This window comes from Protopterus annectens, chromosome 14.part0, assembly GCF_019279795.1.
Source record: "Protopterus annectens isolate FY-2018-M chromosome 14.part0, PAN1.0, whole genome shotgun sequence".
Taxonomy (NCBI): Eukaryota; Metazoa; Chordata; order Ceratodontiformes; family Protopteridae; genus Protopterus; species Protopterus annectens.
Window position 1 is genome coordinate 461,476,218 of NC_056748.1, and position 14,516 is coordinate 461,490,733.

General features: G+C 41.6%; 1 protein-coding gene across 1 annotated transcript in view; it reads left to right on the top strand.

The window, feature by feature from the left end:
- Positions 1-14,516, top strand: part of DNAJB12 (DnaJ heat shock protein family (Hsp40) member B12) — a 1,115,823-nt gene that overhangs the window by 1,066,902 nt on the left and 34,405 nt on the right. The window lies entirely within an intron of this gene.

Here is a 14,516-nt window from a genome sequence, read left to right on the forward strand (position 1 = left end):
TACATACTGCGACATTGCCATATCTACTTAGTAGCGCCTAGTTTTAAAACGGTATGTCTCTAGAAGCTTTGAATTTGTCTTAAATGTACAATGTTTTAGAAGCTTTATTTAAATACTGCTACATTGTCCTGCCTAGTTAGTAGAGCCTAGTCGTAACGGAATGTTTTGAAAAGCCTTTGAATCTGTTTAAATGCACAATGTTTTTAGAAGCTTTATCTGTTTTAAATACTGTGACATTGCCCTGCCTATTTAGTAGTGCCTATTTTGAAAAACGGAGTGTTGTTGTTAGCTTTGAATTTGTTTTAAATGTACTCTGCTAACGCCAGCTTACACACGTGGTTCACAAATAAATGCCCCATTCCCTCAAAGTGCTCAATTAAAGGCCGGCTATAAGGCACATTGTATTGCAATATTACCAAGCCTATTTTGCTGTGCCTATTTGTAAACTTGAGTGTTTATTGTGTGTCTACTATAGGCTATCTGCTAGTTGCTCCTGTTTCTACTATAGCTCCTTATAGACCATAACCTTCCTAACCAGGGGTAATGTACCTGCATTAGTGTAGTGACCATCTAACGTGTAATACTCCAGTGTTGAAGTCTATTTAAGTCCTAGTTAAAAATGCTGAGTGTTTTCTGCTCTGCATTGTTTTCTAATAAATGCCCCAAAATTAGTGTTATTGTTGCCTATCTCTGGTTGTGCTCCACATAGCTGATCCCTATTAATGACCTATTGTCTAACAATCTGCCTTCATTAGCAGTGATAAATGAGTGCAATACCTTTTTATTTGCTAATCTATTCTCAGATGTGAGAAGAGCCTATGTTTGACCTGGTAAACTCTCTACATTTGCTGTTAATTGCAACAAACTATTACCCAAAGTGACTTAATTTCAAATCATTGCTATTTTTGACATTTGTTGAATTTTGCTTACTGTTACTAGGAGATATTATGTTTTATTCTAGTAAAATACAATTTCTCTCTCAACTTTCTCTCCTGTTCTCCAGCTTTTTGCCCTGAACTGTCCCTTGTGATTACGCCTGGTGGACACCTAGACCTACACTAAATCTAATACAAGCTCAGCCATTTGCTTATAGCAATTATTACAAACTCTGCTTCCTCATTCCCCTCTCGGAAATTAAACCAAGCTTCTCCCAGAAGAATCCAAGGAAGTATGTCTCTGCTGTTAAGCCTTGAACTACTATAGTTTTTAAGTCCTGATAGGTGCACTGTACGCTCCCTGCCAGGAAAGCCAGCAGCCTTAACCCCTCTTATCTTTATATCTCCGCTATTCTCCCTCATCTAGTCCCCTGATTTTCTCTTGCTCCCCTCTCCCTTCAATCCAACCCAGTACAGAGATTGCCCTGGTGGGCCAAGGTGCACTTCAGCATTTATCCACTAGATGGCATCCTCTCCCCACTTATACTGACTTCTATTCACTTACTTCTTGTATTCTCTTTTTGCTCTAACTTTTCTTTTTCACTCTCTCTCTCTCTTAAAACCATTACAGCCCACTATAACCTACTATATCCAGGTCCCCTCTACTTACCCTTCTGAAATTCTACACTCCACTGATAGGTTCTCGACCCTCTGCTGCCCTCCCTGCTTCTGGTTTCTACCCGCTCCGTTCGCCCTGCGGGCTCACTCCGCTCCCCTACCCTGCCCCCAAATTCCACCCGCCCCAGCACCTCTACCTTTATTACCCCATAACCACACCCACTAACATTTCCAGTCCAATCAGTCTCCAGAACTCCAGACACACCCATTCCCTATTCCACCCTAATTAACCTTCATTCACCTCTCCTAGTTTTTTTTTTCACCTAGCCAATTTAGACTACATTACTATCTCAGCACCCACTCCAATACCACATCCCCAGCAAATCCTTACACAACTATCAATTCCTTACCACTATTTAAGTACTTACCAGATCCTCTACATATAAACCTCTCTCATTTCTACATTTAATTCAACAACAACTTAGTACCTCTAAGTACCCCATCTCAAAATGCTTTCAAAACCCTCATTCATCTCCTTTTTACTACTTCTACTTCTTAACTTAACCTATTTTCACTACTTCATCCAGCCCAGTAATTCCTACCACTCACAATCCTTCCATGTAACTAACCACATTACCTCCTCTCTCTCAAACTTTAACACCCCAATTTCTCCCCATCTTTTTCATATAAAAAACCTTCTACTTTATCCATATAAACTTATCACCACTCATAAACAATCTACCCCCATAGTAACTGGCAAATCCTTCAAAATCACAATAGAACCTAATCCTTTCTCTAAACTGTCCAGTTACCTCTCTAACCCAATCCTACACCTGATTACCAGTCTAATATCAGGTGATATCCATCCTAACCCAGCCCCCCCCCACCTCAACCATTACAGACAAGAGCATATTACTAACTTCTATAAACTCCCAAAGTATAGTTAACAAAATCCCAAACCTCCATGCCTGGCTCATACATAATAAACCTGACATCTTATCCATCTCAGAAACATGGTTAAAACCCCATATAAAAGACTCTGAAATAACTCCATCAAACTATTCTATCATTAGAAAAGACAGGTCCCACAAAAAAGGGGGAGGAGTAGCTCTCCTCTACTCATCCTCCTTGTCAGTTACTCCCTATAACAAACCTACTCCTCAATTTAATAATGCTGAACTTCTCTTAACACTACTTTAAGTTAAAAAACACAAACACATATGTATAGCTTCCTTATACATCCCCCCAGGGGATAATATTTCCACACTCGAAGACATCCTTTCCTGGCTCACCAATAACATTAGAAATGAAACTATAATCGTAGGAGACATGAATATTAACTGGGCCTCCATTCAGTCTCCTACAAACCCACTTAACATCAACCTCTACAATTTCTCACAGCTAATCACCTCTATTACACACCCCTCAAAAAAACCCTCTAGCAGCAGTATTCTGGATTGGATTTTAGTCTCTCATCCCCATTATTTCTCCGACAGTGGTACTCTTCCCGACCCTCTTAGTGACCACATACCCACCTTCACTCATCGTCTCCCCTTACTCCTACATCGCACTCATAATTATATTACTGTCCGTAACCAAAAAAACTTTAACCCAACAACCTTTTCTAACTCTCTAAAAACAATAAACTGGAATTGTCTAAAAACATTACCTCTAGATAACGCAGTTGCCCACTTCAACTCAACATTCTTAAAAATGCTAGACTTCCATGCTCCCTTAAGGACAAAGAGAATAAAAATCAATACGGCCCCTTGGCTTACCAAAAACACACTAGCAACCATGCGTCTCAGAGATAAGGTCTGGGCACACTACCTGAAAAATAAGACCCCCCTCTTACATAATGAATACAAAACACTTAGAAATAAAGTAAAAAGGCTCATCATCTCTGATCGACAAAACTACTTCTCCATCCTCCAAAACAGTAACAAAACAAATCAAAAATTCTGGAAAGGTATCTCTACTCTACTTAACCCCAGCAAGCCAGACACCCCCACCCCAGACCCTAACACCCCTGATACAGACTTAGCTACCCAATTTAACTCGTTTTTCATTGAATCTATTTCCAAATTAATCTCTTCATTCTCTAACAGCAGCACATTCTCCAATGTACCCCCATCTCTCCCCTACCAACACTCCACCTTGCACTGCTACCACTCCCTCACTCTCATCCACTAACTTTCCACCCTCCACCTCTCCTCCTACTCTCACTTCCTCCCCATCTTCTCCCCCCCAGCACCCCCTCTCCACACTCCCCATTATTCTCATTAAAACCCATACCCACTTCTTCTATAAAAAAACTCCTACTGAAACTGAAGCCATGCACTAATGCTTCTGATAACATCCCTTCTTACTTTCTTAGCTGCTGATGCAGTTGCCTACCCCATTAGCATTCTAATAAACAGCTCTATCCAGGAAAGTATAGTTCCCCAAATCTGGAAAAAGGCCTTTTATCATACCTTTATGTAAAGGTGGCAACAATAACAGTGTTACTAATTTCCGCCCCATCGCTATCCTGTCTCCCATCTCTAAACTCCAAGAAAAGTGTATCCAAATTCAACTCTTACCACATCTCTTAGATAATCACCTACTAACTCCCACACAACATGGTTTCAGACCTGGTCACAGCACTATGACAGCCCTCCTCTCCTTCCTTGAAACTATAAACAAAGCCCGGGACTCTGGACTTATTGTTTTGACCCTACTACTTGACCTCTCCAAGGCCTTTGACACTATCTCACACAGCCTGCTTTTAACTAAGTTCTCAAAACTTAACCTAGCTCCTTCATCTTTGAACTGGTTCTCCAGCTACTTATCAATTAGATATCAAGCAGTAAAATGGAAAAAGGCAACCTCCTCATTTCTAAATACCCCAACCGGAGTTCCCCAAGGCTCCATATTAGGTCCCCTCCTCTTTAACATATTCATAAATGATTTCCGCAACTCTATCCCTTTCCCAAACATTATCCAATATGCAGAAGACTCCACTATTATCTGCTCTGCCTCATCTATCCCTACACTCCTCAAGCTTACTCAAGATGCGTTTTCAACCACTGAGCAATGGATGAAAAGAAACCACCTAGCACTCCATGCCTCTAAAACCAAATTAATGGTATTCATCCCCTCTAAAGTCACCTATTTCAATAGTAACACATTCTCTATTACTAGTCAAAATAACACACCTCTGGAACTGGTGTCAGAGACCAAATTACTTGGTGTCTAAATTGATAACCAGCTCAAATTCAACTCCCATTTACAACTAAATGTTAAAAAAACCCATCAAAAACTAGGTATGCTCTATTGGCAAAATCACTACCTTACACCTGCTTCTAAAATCACTCTTTCTACTTCCTTTCTTATCCCCTCCCTTCTCTATGGAGCTCCACTTCTAACTAATCTACAGTCCTCTCTGAAAACACAACTCTCCTCCTGCTACAACAAAATCGCCAAGTTCGCTACCAGCCACAAGTCCTCCACCCACCACTGTTCCTCTCTCCAACAACTAAATTGGCTAGAACTACCCAAGCATCTCACCTATACCCAACTAACTCTTGCACACAAGGTCATTTTCAACCCCTCCCTCTGTCCCTCCCTGTCTTCTGCCTTTAAAATGCACCTACCCAATAGAGTATTAAGGTCTAACAACCAAAATCTATTAGAAGTCCACAAACCAACTCATCCCCTAGGCAAAAATCTTCTATCGCATGGTCTAGCACGCCTCTGGAACTCCCTACCTCCATCAATTCGTATCACCTCTAACCATTTTATTTTCAAAAAATCTCTTCACTTATATCGAGTACCCCAGTGGGAATGCTCTTGCTTCCACCCCACATAACTAACACTGGTAATTCCATCTTCCTTTCCTTCCCCCATTTACACCGGCAATCTTCCCTTATAATTTCTCCTATCTCATACACTCTTATTGTTATTACTGTATCCACAAGAATACACTACGCTGCACCTCTTAAGTGTATGATTCCTGATACGTAATTTGACTTCTCATTATTTACTTTGCAACATTCCTTCTTTGTCTGTACCCTGTAAGCTTCATCACTAATTTGTATTAGTTGTAAAAGTTTCATCTCTAGTTTGTATTAGCTGTAATGTTTCTTCTACTATTTTGTAATTGTTTGCTTGAATCTTTTACACTTGTATAATTATCATGTATAATCTATTGTAACTTTGATTGTTTGGAGCTTTTCTCCCTGGGACTCCACTGAAAACGGGTTCATTTTGGCCCAATGGACTATCCTGGTAAACCAACTGCAAATAAATAAATAAATAAAACTCGGGGATGTTCTTTGTGACACTAGACAGTATGCAGACCACGAAAGTAGATGCATCCGACTTTGCTTTGCAACTATTTACCACTGAGCTGAGAATGCAGGGGACATGGAGCCTAAGTGTGGTGAGCAAACATGTAAGTGTGGGAAAAAACAAACTTTGATATTTGCCTTGCAGATATTCAAAATAATGTAGTACCTGACCATGTTGAGAGAAGTAGTTGCTAATTTCATGGTGATACTGTATGTCAACAAATAGGGTGACTTGTCCTCCTGCCTGATAAGTAGACTGGCAGTGAAATCGGACTAAAAAACTTCACCAAGACAAAACTATACACTCCTAGATGAAGGTGTAAATGCATTCCAAGCCCCACCACAAGCTGAAAGTAGTAACTATGCCGAAGCTTACACTAAAACTCTATACAATTAATTGCATATGTGTATAAACTCAGCTGTACCAAATAGAATCAAAGCCGGACCCCCAAGTAAAATCAAGCTCCCATGATGGACTTCCAGCATCAACAAACTACAGTAAATGAAAAAAGTTGCTGTCCAAAAAAACAAAGGCAAAGATCCAACAGTGGAAAAGCACCCTCCTCAGCCTTAACAGGCAAATAAGACAACTTGTCAAATCCTCCAAGGGCTCCTTTGATAGAAACCTAGCAAGTACTGCCAAGGATAACCATAAGGCCTTTTACAGCTATGTACATAACATAAAGGGTAGGACCCAAGCATGTGCAGAACTGGTGGGCAACAGTATCACACAGAAAGTAAAAATGACCACAACTAAACTTATAAAAAATAACCAAAGTGTCCAACGAGATAAAAGATCAACTCCGATGCCACTTTCCAAACGGTTTAATATTGCAGGCAAACGAACAAAATGAATAAAAACAATATAGCCAGATTAACGCTCTTTCCACTACAATGCGTTTTCGTCCTTTCACCAGTCAGGACTTCATCAGATAACAATAAAAACATTTGTTAAAAACCTAAAATACACTTTCACATTTAAAATAAACCTATCAGGTTCAGTGCATTTCACAACGTCAAATCAAATTTATACATTTATTAAACATGTAAAATGTCAGTATAAAGTTTGTAAAACCTTATTAACTAATAATATATTACAAGTTTAAAAATCTTTACCTCTACTATTTGTGCATATTATTTTAGAAAAAAAATTCCAAATATGTATATGTAATAAAAAACTTTTACACTTTAAAAATGTTATAAAAACTAGCATTATGTTCTGAATGAATTGGAAGACATAATAAGATGTAATTAGTGCTGCCCCCCAGTGGCTTGACAATTTATTGTTAGTAATTCAAACCTCTGCAGCTCTTAATTTTAATATTGGGGTTAAGGAGATATGCTCATTTAGTCCTGGTAATCTTGTGGCATCCAACTTAATTTGCCACCATAGTTCTCTATAACACAACCATTCTTCCCATAGACCCCCTCTCAATTCTTTTTTGACCTGTTCTATTACAAAAAATTGAAATTTTCACAATGCTAACCACTGCACCATTAGTTAATAAGGTTTTACAAACTTTATACTGACATTTTACATGTTTAATAAATGTATAAATTTGATTTGACGTTGTGAAATGCACTGAACCTGATAGGTTTATTTTAAATGTGAAAGTGTATTTAAGGTTTTTAACAAATGTTTTTATTGTTATCTGATGAAGTCCTGACTGGTGAAAGGACGAAAACGCATTGTAGTGGAAAGAGCGTTAATCTGGCTATATTGTTTTTATTCATTTTGTTAGTTTGCCTGCAATATTAAACCGTTTGGAAAGTGGCATCGGAGTTGATCTTTTATCTCGTTAAACAGTATCACACACACTGACCCCCACAGAGATGGCAAACCTGCTAGCAGATAGGTTTGGTGAAAGTTTTACTCACTTATCCTCTCCTAACTTACAGTACCCCCCCCCCACCTTACATATATGAAGAGCAGGTCCTCAAAACCCTGTCCAAGGCAAACACAGCCTCTATCTGACCAAATGACATCCCAGGCTATCTTCTAAACAGGCTAAAACATGAACTAGCATCACCACTAAGTACCCTTTTCAATTATAGCCTAACTACAGGCTTTGTTCCTGCAAAATGGAGAACAGCTACAGTTATTCTCCTCCACAAAGGTGGCCTAGCAATAGACCTGGGGAATTACAGACCCATAAGCCTGACCAGCATCATCTGTGGAACGTATCATTGTGGACCTCATAAATAAAGACATAGATGACCTCCAAACCCTGGAGCCTACCCAGTTGGGCTTCATGAAGGGCAGATTCTGCCTGTTAAATCTGGTGGATTCCTTTGAAATTGTGACCAAGGCCATTGATGAGGGCATATCTGTGCACACAGCATACCTCGACTTGGCAAAGGCTTTCGGCATAATCCCACATTCAGACATTACCGATAAATTTTGCAAACTGAATATAAACCCCTTTGTTGTTAAAATGAGTTTCCACCTGGCTCACAAACCGGACACACACTATCAAAGTGGGTGATTCCACATAAACCAGCAGACCTGTTACCAGTGGGGTGCCACAGGGGTCAGTGCTGGACCACCTACTGTTTGGTATATACTTCTGGGAAGTTCAAGTGAAAACTAAAGGATTGTGGCTGACCACGTTTGCAGATGACTGCAAACTAGGTGCAATTGTTGAATCCCCAAATAATGTCAATGTACTCCAGGATGGTCTCGCACAGACCAACAACTGGTGTGTTAGTAACGGTCTCAAACTGAATGCAAAGAAATGCATCATCATTCCCTTCAGCACAGTGTCCCTTCACACTATTAAATCAGTAACAATACCCTAAGTACCCATGAAGTGGTAAGGGATCTGGGATCCCAGGTTGACTGCGACCTTAACTTCGACCACCACGTGTCTACTGTTGTAAGGAAATCTTTCCACATAGCTCACTTGATTAGTAAAGACATCGCCCCAAGAGCAAAAGAAGTTATAACCCCCGTACTCTGTACTTATCTGGCCCATAATTGAGTATAACACCTCATTCAGTATGTACAATACTAAGCACCTACAGCAAATGGAGAAATCTCAGAGGTTTCTAACAAAGAAGATCAAGGGCCTCCAGCATGTGCCGTACATGGACCGACTAAAATCCATGTCGCTATACTCCGTATCGTATAGACTTCTTAGGGGAGACTTATGCCTGTCCTACAGTGCAACCCAAGACCCAAATCTAATGAACTTACTCTGTATCTGTAAAGCAGATGGGTCTAGGGCTACCCGTTCTAGGGACTTAAATATGGCCTGCGACTTAAATAGGACATGCTGGAAGGACAGATTTATCTCCCAGCGACTGACGCATCTTTGGAACAGGCTACAGATTCATGTGAAACAGAGCACCTCTATGACACTGTTCAAGAGGAACCTGGATGATTTGATGGAGTAACATAAATTCTTACTGAGGATAGCACCCACAACCCTCCTGGCCTTGGGCAGTCATCACTAAATACAATCTTGTGTATGGGTCAATAGCCTAGTAATCTCCTATGATCCTATGACCTGGGAACCTAGTCGCTCAGCAAAGTCTGAATGTCTCTGCTACATAAGTTCCATATGAATATAACTTTGATGGACCAGGTCCTCCTCCAGTCTTCTCAAATGGAGATTAAACAGATGTGTATTTAATGAGATTTTGACCCCAGAATTCTTATCACAGAATTGCTAGCTTCAGATATTGTGTTAGATTTTTTATAGAGAGAGGATTGGACAGCAAGCACCACTTCCTTTCTTAGAACACAGAAATTCCAGTATGCTTTTCCCTTTCCTCACCTCTCAAGAGTGCACTTAAAGCAAAGAAGAGACAAAACAAGGTTCATTAACAGCCCCTCTGACTGAGACAGTAGTTTTGTCTTGTGTGTCTGATAATGGAATGCTTGTTTTTGATCAAGTTAACTAGGTATCAACTCTAGGCGAAGCATCCTGAGTATAGGGGACTGCCCTGTCTTCAAGGGTACTTTAGGAATCAAAATTGTATCTATGATCTTTAGGCTAGACCTTTCCTCCTGCAACCTCTTTTGGGGGAGGACTTCTGTACAACATCCTCTGCCTCTAATGCACTACTTTTTAACATCCAGTCCATATGTAACAAGCTTAGTGCAGTATCTTACTTGCTTAGTAGTGGAACCCCATTTTGCAGCTCCCATTCTACTAGGTAGCCATGAGATTCAGAAACGATGTTGAGGAAATGGTGGTGGTAAGGTGGCTGTATGGGTTGAAGTACTGATTTGATGAGACAGGTTATGTGGAAATACCAACTTTTTTTGAATACATCTTTACAGCAAGAATAAATTGCAGATAAGCATTTTGCAGGGTCTTCCAAGATGTATAGTTTTGGGTGAGTTTAATGTATAGATCGATGTTGATCCTGTTGAACTCTCCAGGGATTTTCTCCATTTTGTAGGGCTTAAGTTTCTGTCAAGTAGATGTTCATCGTGTTACCCTGCTGCAGTCATCACACTTGGGTTATCCTGCCGTCAGGCGGTCTCGCAGTCTGCCCAAGTTCCAAAGTCTTGGTCCGGCGTCAGTTGCTGTCACTTCTTCCCTGACGTCAGTGCGCCAGGGGTATATAAGAGGCATCGGATGCCATTTTCTTCAGTCTTTCATGCCGCGCGGTGCCCGAAGCAGAAGCAGTTCGCAAGTGCTGGTCGGCCGACACCTGAGATTTTCAAATCGAATTTCAGTCTGAAGTCTTCCTTTTCTTGCCTCAGTCCGATGTCAGAAAAAGTTAACAATTGCATTTCTTGTGGGAAGCAAATACCTCATAAGGACTTCCATTCTTATTGTATTCCTTGCCTAGGCCCAGACCACGATGTTACAGGTTGTCGGTTTTGTGCTAGGTTTAATAAACGAACTATCAAACTCCGTTTTGACTTCGCACAACATTACTTTGGTAGGAAATTTAATTATATTATGCCGTCGGAGCAACCGACCACCGGCATGCATAAAAACGCAAGGATAAGGATAGGCAGCCTAGGAACAAGCCAGACTCCGAGGCCTCTGCTGGGCCTGTCGCCGGTTCCCCGGTTTTCAGTGAGGTGCCTAAGCAGCCCCTGACGACCGCAGAATTGGAACCCCAGACAGCTGCGGATTCTCAAGCGGAGTGTACTAGGCCATCGCAGCCATCTTCATTAGGCCCTTCCGACACTGGAACAGAAGGAGATCCCGGTGCAGTAGAAACACCTTCGGTTGCAGAAGGTGTCTTCAAACCGACTGCACTCACCATTAAATCTTATGCTAAGCTTAAAACTCCGTTAAAACCAAAAAAGACTGTACATCAGTCTACAGTTCAAGGCCCCATGCCTAAGAAAAACAGATGCTCAAGATGGCTGAAGATTTGATTACCCTAATCAGGGGTTCCCATCCCCCTCCAGATAAAAGACCAAGACAAGAGGAGGATTATGCTTCCTCTGACCAGGTTTCTATTTCCTCAGATTCTTCTGAGGAACAGGATTACACTCTTCCCCCTTATGAAGACTCTGATGCTGAAGACTGTATTCCCTCAGCATCTCCCCCTGAAGACTACTCCTTTGGGGAAACTTTACATACCATGAGGGAACATTTCCACTGGGAAGGCCAGGACTACTCTGATTCTAAGAAAAGACTCCGAGAGTTCCTTTTACTACCCCAGCACAGACCACTTGCTATCCCTCCAGTTTTAGACATTGTGGATGATGTTTACTTGGAGTCTAGTCTAAATCCCGACTCTCTACCTCCTGCTCCAGCCAAACCAGACAGGTACTACAGAGTACCTGACTCGCACAAATTCCTTTATAAAAGCCCTGTGGCTGACCCAGAAACAATTTCCCAGGGTCCCAAAGGGGCTAAAGCTTCTATGGCTAAAAATCCTGTGCCCTCTGAAAGGGATTCTAGAGCCCTAGATAGATGGGGAAAGAAGATATACACCTCAGCTACTCTGGCTATGAGAGCATTAAATTGTCAGTTTCACATGCTGAAATATCAGCAATTCCTAATATCTCAATTAAAACAAAAAATGAGCACACATTCTGAACAGTCTGAATTCAAGGAAATGCAGGATCTGTTGCATGCAGCTGAACAGGCGGGCAAACATACTTTACAATGTGGATTTGATTCATTGGAAGCTTCCTGTAGAGCAGCTGTTACTGGGTCTGTCATACGTGTAGACATGCTTGGTTAAAAGAACAAACCCTACCTGATCATGTTAAAGCAAAATTATTGGATGCACCTTTACAGCAGGATGTATTTGGTGTCAAAGCAAAAGAGGTTTTAAAGAAAATGGAGGATAAGGCAAAGTCTATGCAGACGGTCAAGGATTTTTTACAGGTACAACCCCCTCATTTCAGCAGAAATTGGCCAACAAAAAACTGGTCCTTTCCAGCTTCTGACAGATCACAGAGTGGCAAATACAGATGCCCATGGGGCAGAGGTCAGTCACAAGGCCCTTACAAACCTTGCCAATGGGGTACTGCTACACAGAAAGGAGGAGAAGACGGGCCCCAAGCTAGCAGAAGACAAACACAATGACTCAATCCTCAAACTACCAAGCAATTCTCTCTTGGCAGCTCCCTTGGGAGGAAAATTAGCACCTTTTGCAGACAACTGGCACATCATCACAAAAGACAAATGGGTCCTAAACATTGTCTCACAATGATACAGATTCCACTTTCATACCTTGCCAAGGATAAAAGGAATGCTAAACCTGCCGCCAAATCAATGGGCAGAGGCACAAAAATAAATTACAGCTCTCATGGACATGAGAGCCATTCAATAGGTACCTACACAGGCGCAAGGACAAGGATTTTACTCAAGACTCTTTCTAGTCCCAAGAAAAGACAAAGCATGGAGACCCATTCTGGATCTTTCAGTTCTGAACACCAATCTACAAGTACCAAAATTCAAGATGCTAACACTACAGCAGCTTCTTCCCATGCTGGGCAAGAATGCTTGGCTAGTAACATTGGACCTCGAGGCATACCTGCATGTCCCTATCAGACAAAATTGCAGAAGATGCCTCCGCTTCATAGCAGGTTCAACCCATTATCAATTCTCTGCACTGCCCTTTGGCTTATCTACTGCGCCCAGGGTCTTCACAAAATGCCTGGCACCAGTAATTGCATACTGCAGACAAAGAGGAATTCAAATATACCCGTACCTGGATGACTGCCTTATTCAAGCAGAAAGCAAGGACATACTTTTAAAGCATCTGGCATTTGTCAAACACCTTCTAAGTTGCCTAGGGTACACAGTAAACGAAAAGAAATCAAAACTAGTGCCCTCACAAAACATAATATTCCTGGGTGCCAGCTTGAATACAATGGCCCAGATGGCTTATCTCACGCCAGACAAGCAACAACAGCTCACTCAATACTTCAAAATAATGGCAACAAAGACCCAACTCCCTGCAAGAAAAATTCTGCAGGCCTTGGGATTCATGGCATCTTGCATACTACTAATACCATTTGCAAAACTGCATATGAGGAAATTACAATGGTACCTGAAAAGCATATGGACTCAGCACAGCCACAGCTTGGAAACAATGATACCACTCATTTCCTGCCTTCAACAGGAGTTTCTGTGGTGGGCTCCGGCATGTCACCTCAACAAGGGGTCAGCCTTTCATATTACCCACAGCCAGGCAAACCATCACAACAGATGCATCGGACTATGCCTGGGGAGCACACATGGCAGGACAGTGCATTCAGGGCAAATGGACTACAGATCAAAGGCATCTGCATATCAATCAAAAAGAAATGCTAACAGTACAGAATGCCCTAACAGCTTTCAAGGACCTCTTACAACCAGGACAACTAATAATAAAGATGGACAACACCACAGTAATGTGGTACATAAACAAGCAAGGGGGCACACATTCCTACCCTCTATGCAGGCAAGCAATGACCTTGTTGAACACAGCACTGTCTTACCAGGTTCAATTACAAGCACAATTCCTGCCAGGAAAGAAAAACACATTGGCAGATGACCTAAGCAGAAACATCATGGATCCCCACGAGTGGAAACTAGATCCACAACTATTTGCAATGATAACTCAAAGATGGGGACGTCCAGATATAGATCTGTTTGCCAACCCCCAAAAGTTTGCACAAGGACATTCCATCCACAAGCTTGGAAAGTGGACGCCCTCTCATTCAGTTGGAAAACATTAACAGTGTATGCCTTTCCTCCACTGCCTCTTCTAGCAAAGGTACTGCTGAAAGTCAGATTAGACAGGCCACAAATTATACTCATTGCACCAGACTGGCCACTACAGCACTGGTATCCAATTCTAAGGAACATGGCCCACGGCCCACCATGGATTTTACCACAAATTCCTCACCTGCTCACCCAGCGAGACAATCAGATTCTACATAGCCAGCTCAAGACTTTAAACCTGGCTGCATGGCAAATTACCTAAACAACCAGCCCACACCTCTATCCAAAGCTGTTATGGATGTCATTCTGGAGGCCAGAAGACCCAGCACCAGGAAAACCTATTCAGACAAATGGAAAAGATTTTGCGCTTGGAACCAGGCTAAAGGCCAAAATCCCCTTGATCCAAACATTCCTCAGATTCTACAATATTTAACTGAGATGTTGCACAAAGGACTTTCCTTTTCATCTATTAAGATCCACACCTCAGCAATTTCAGCTCATTACAACACGGATCCTCCTTTATTTTCACATCCACTCCTACGACAGTACCTCAG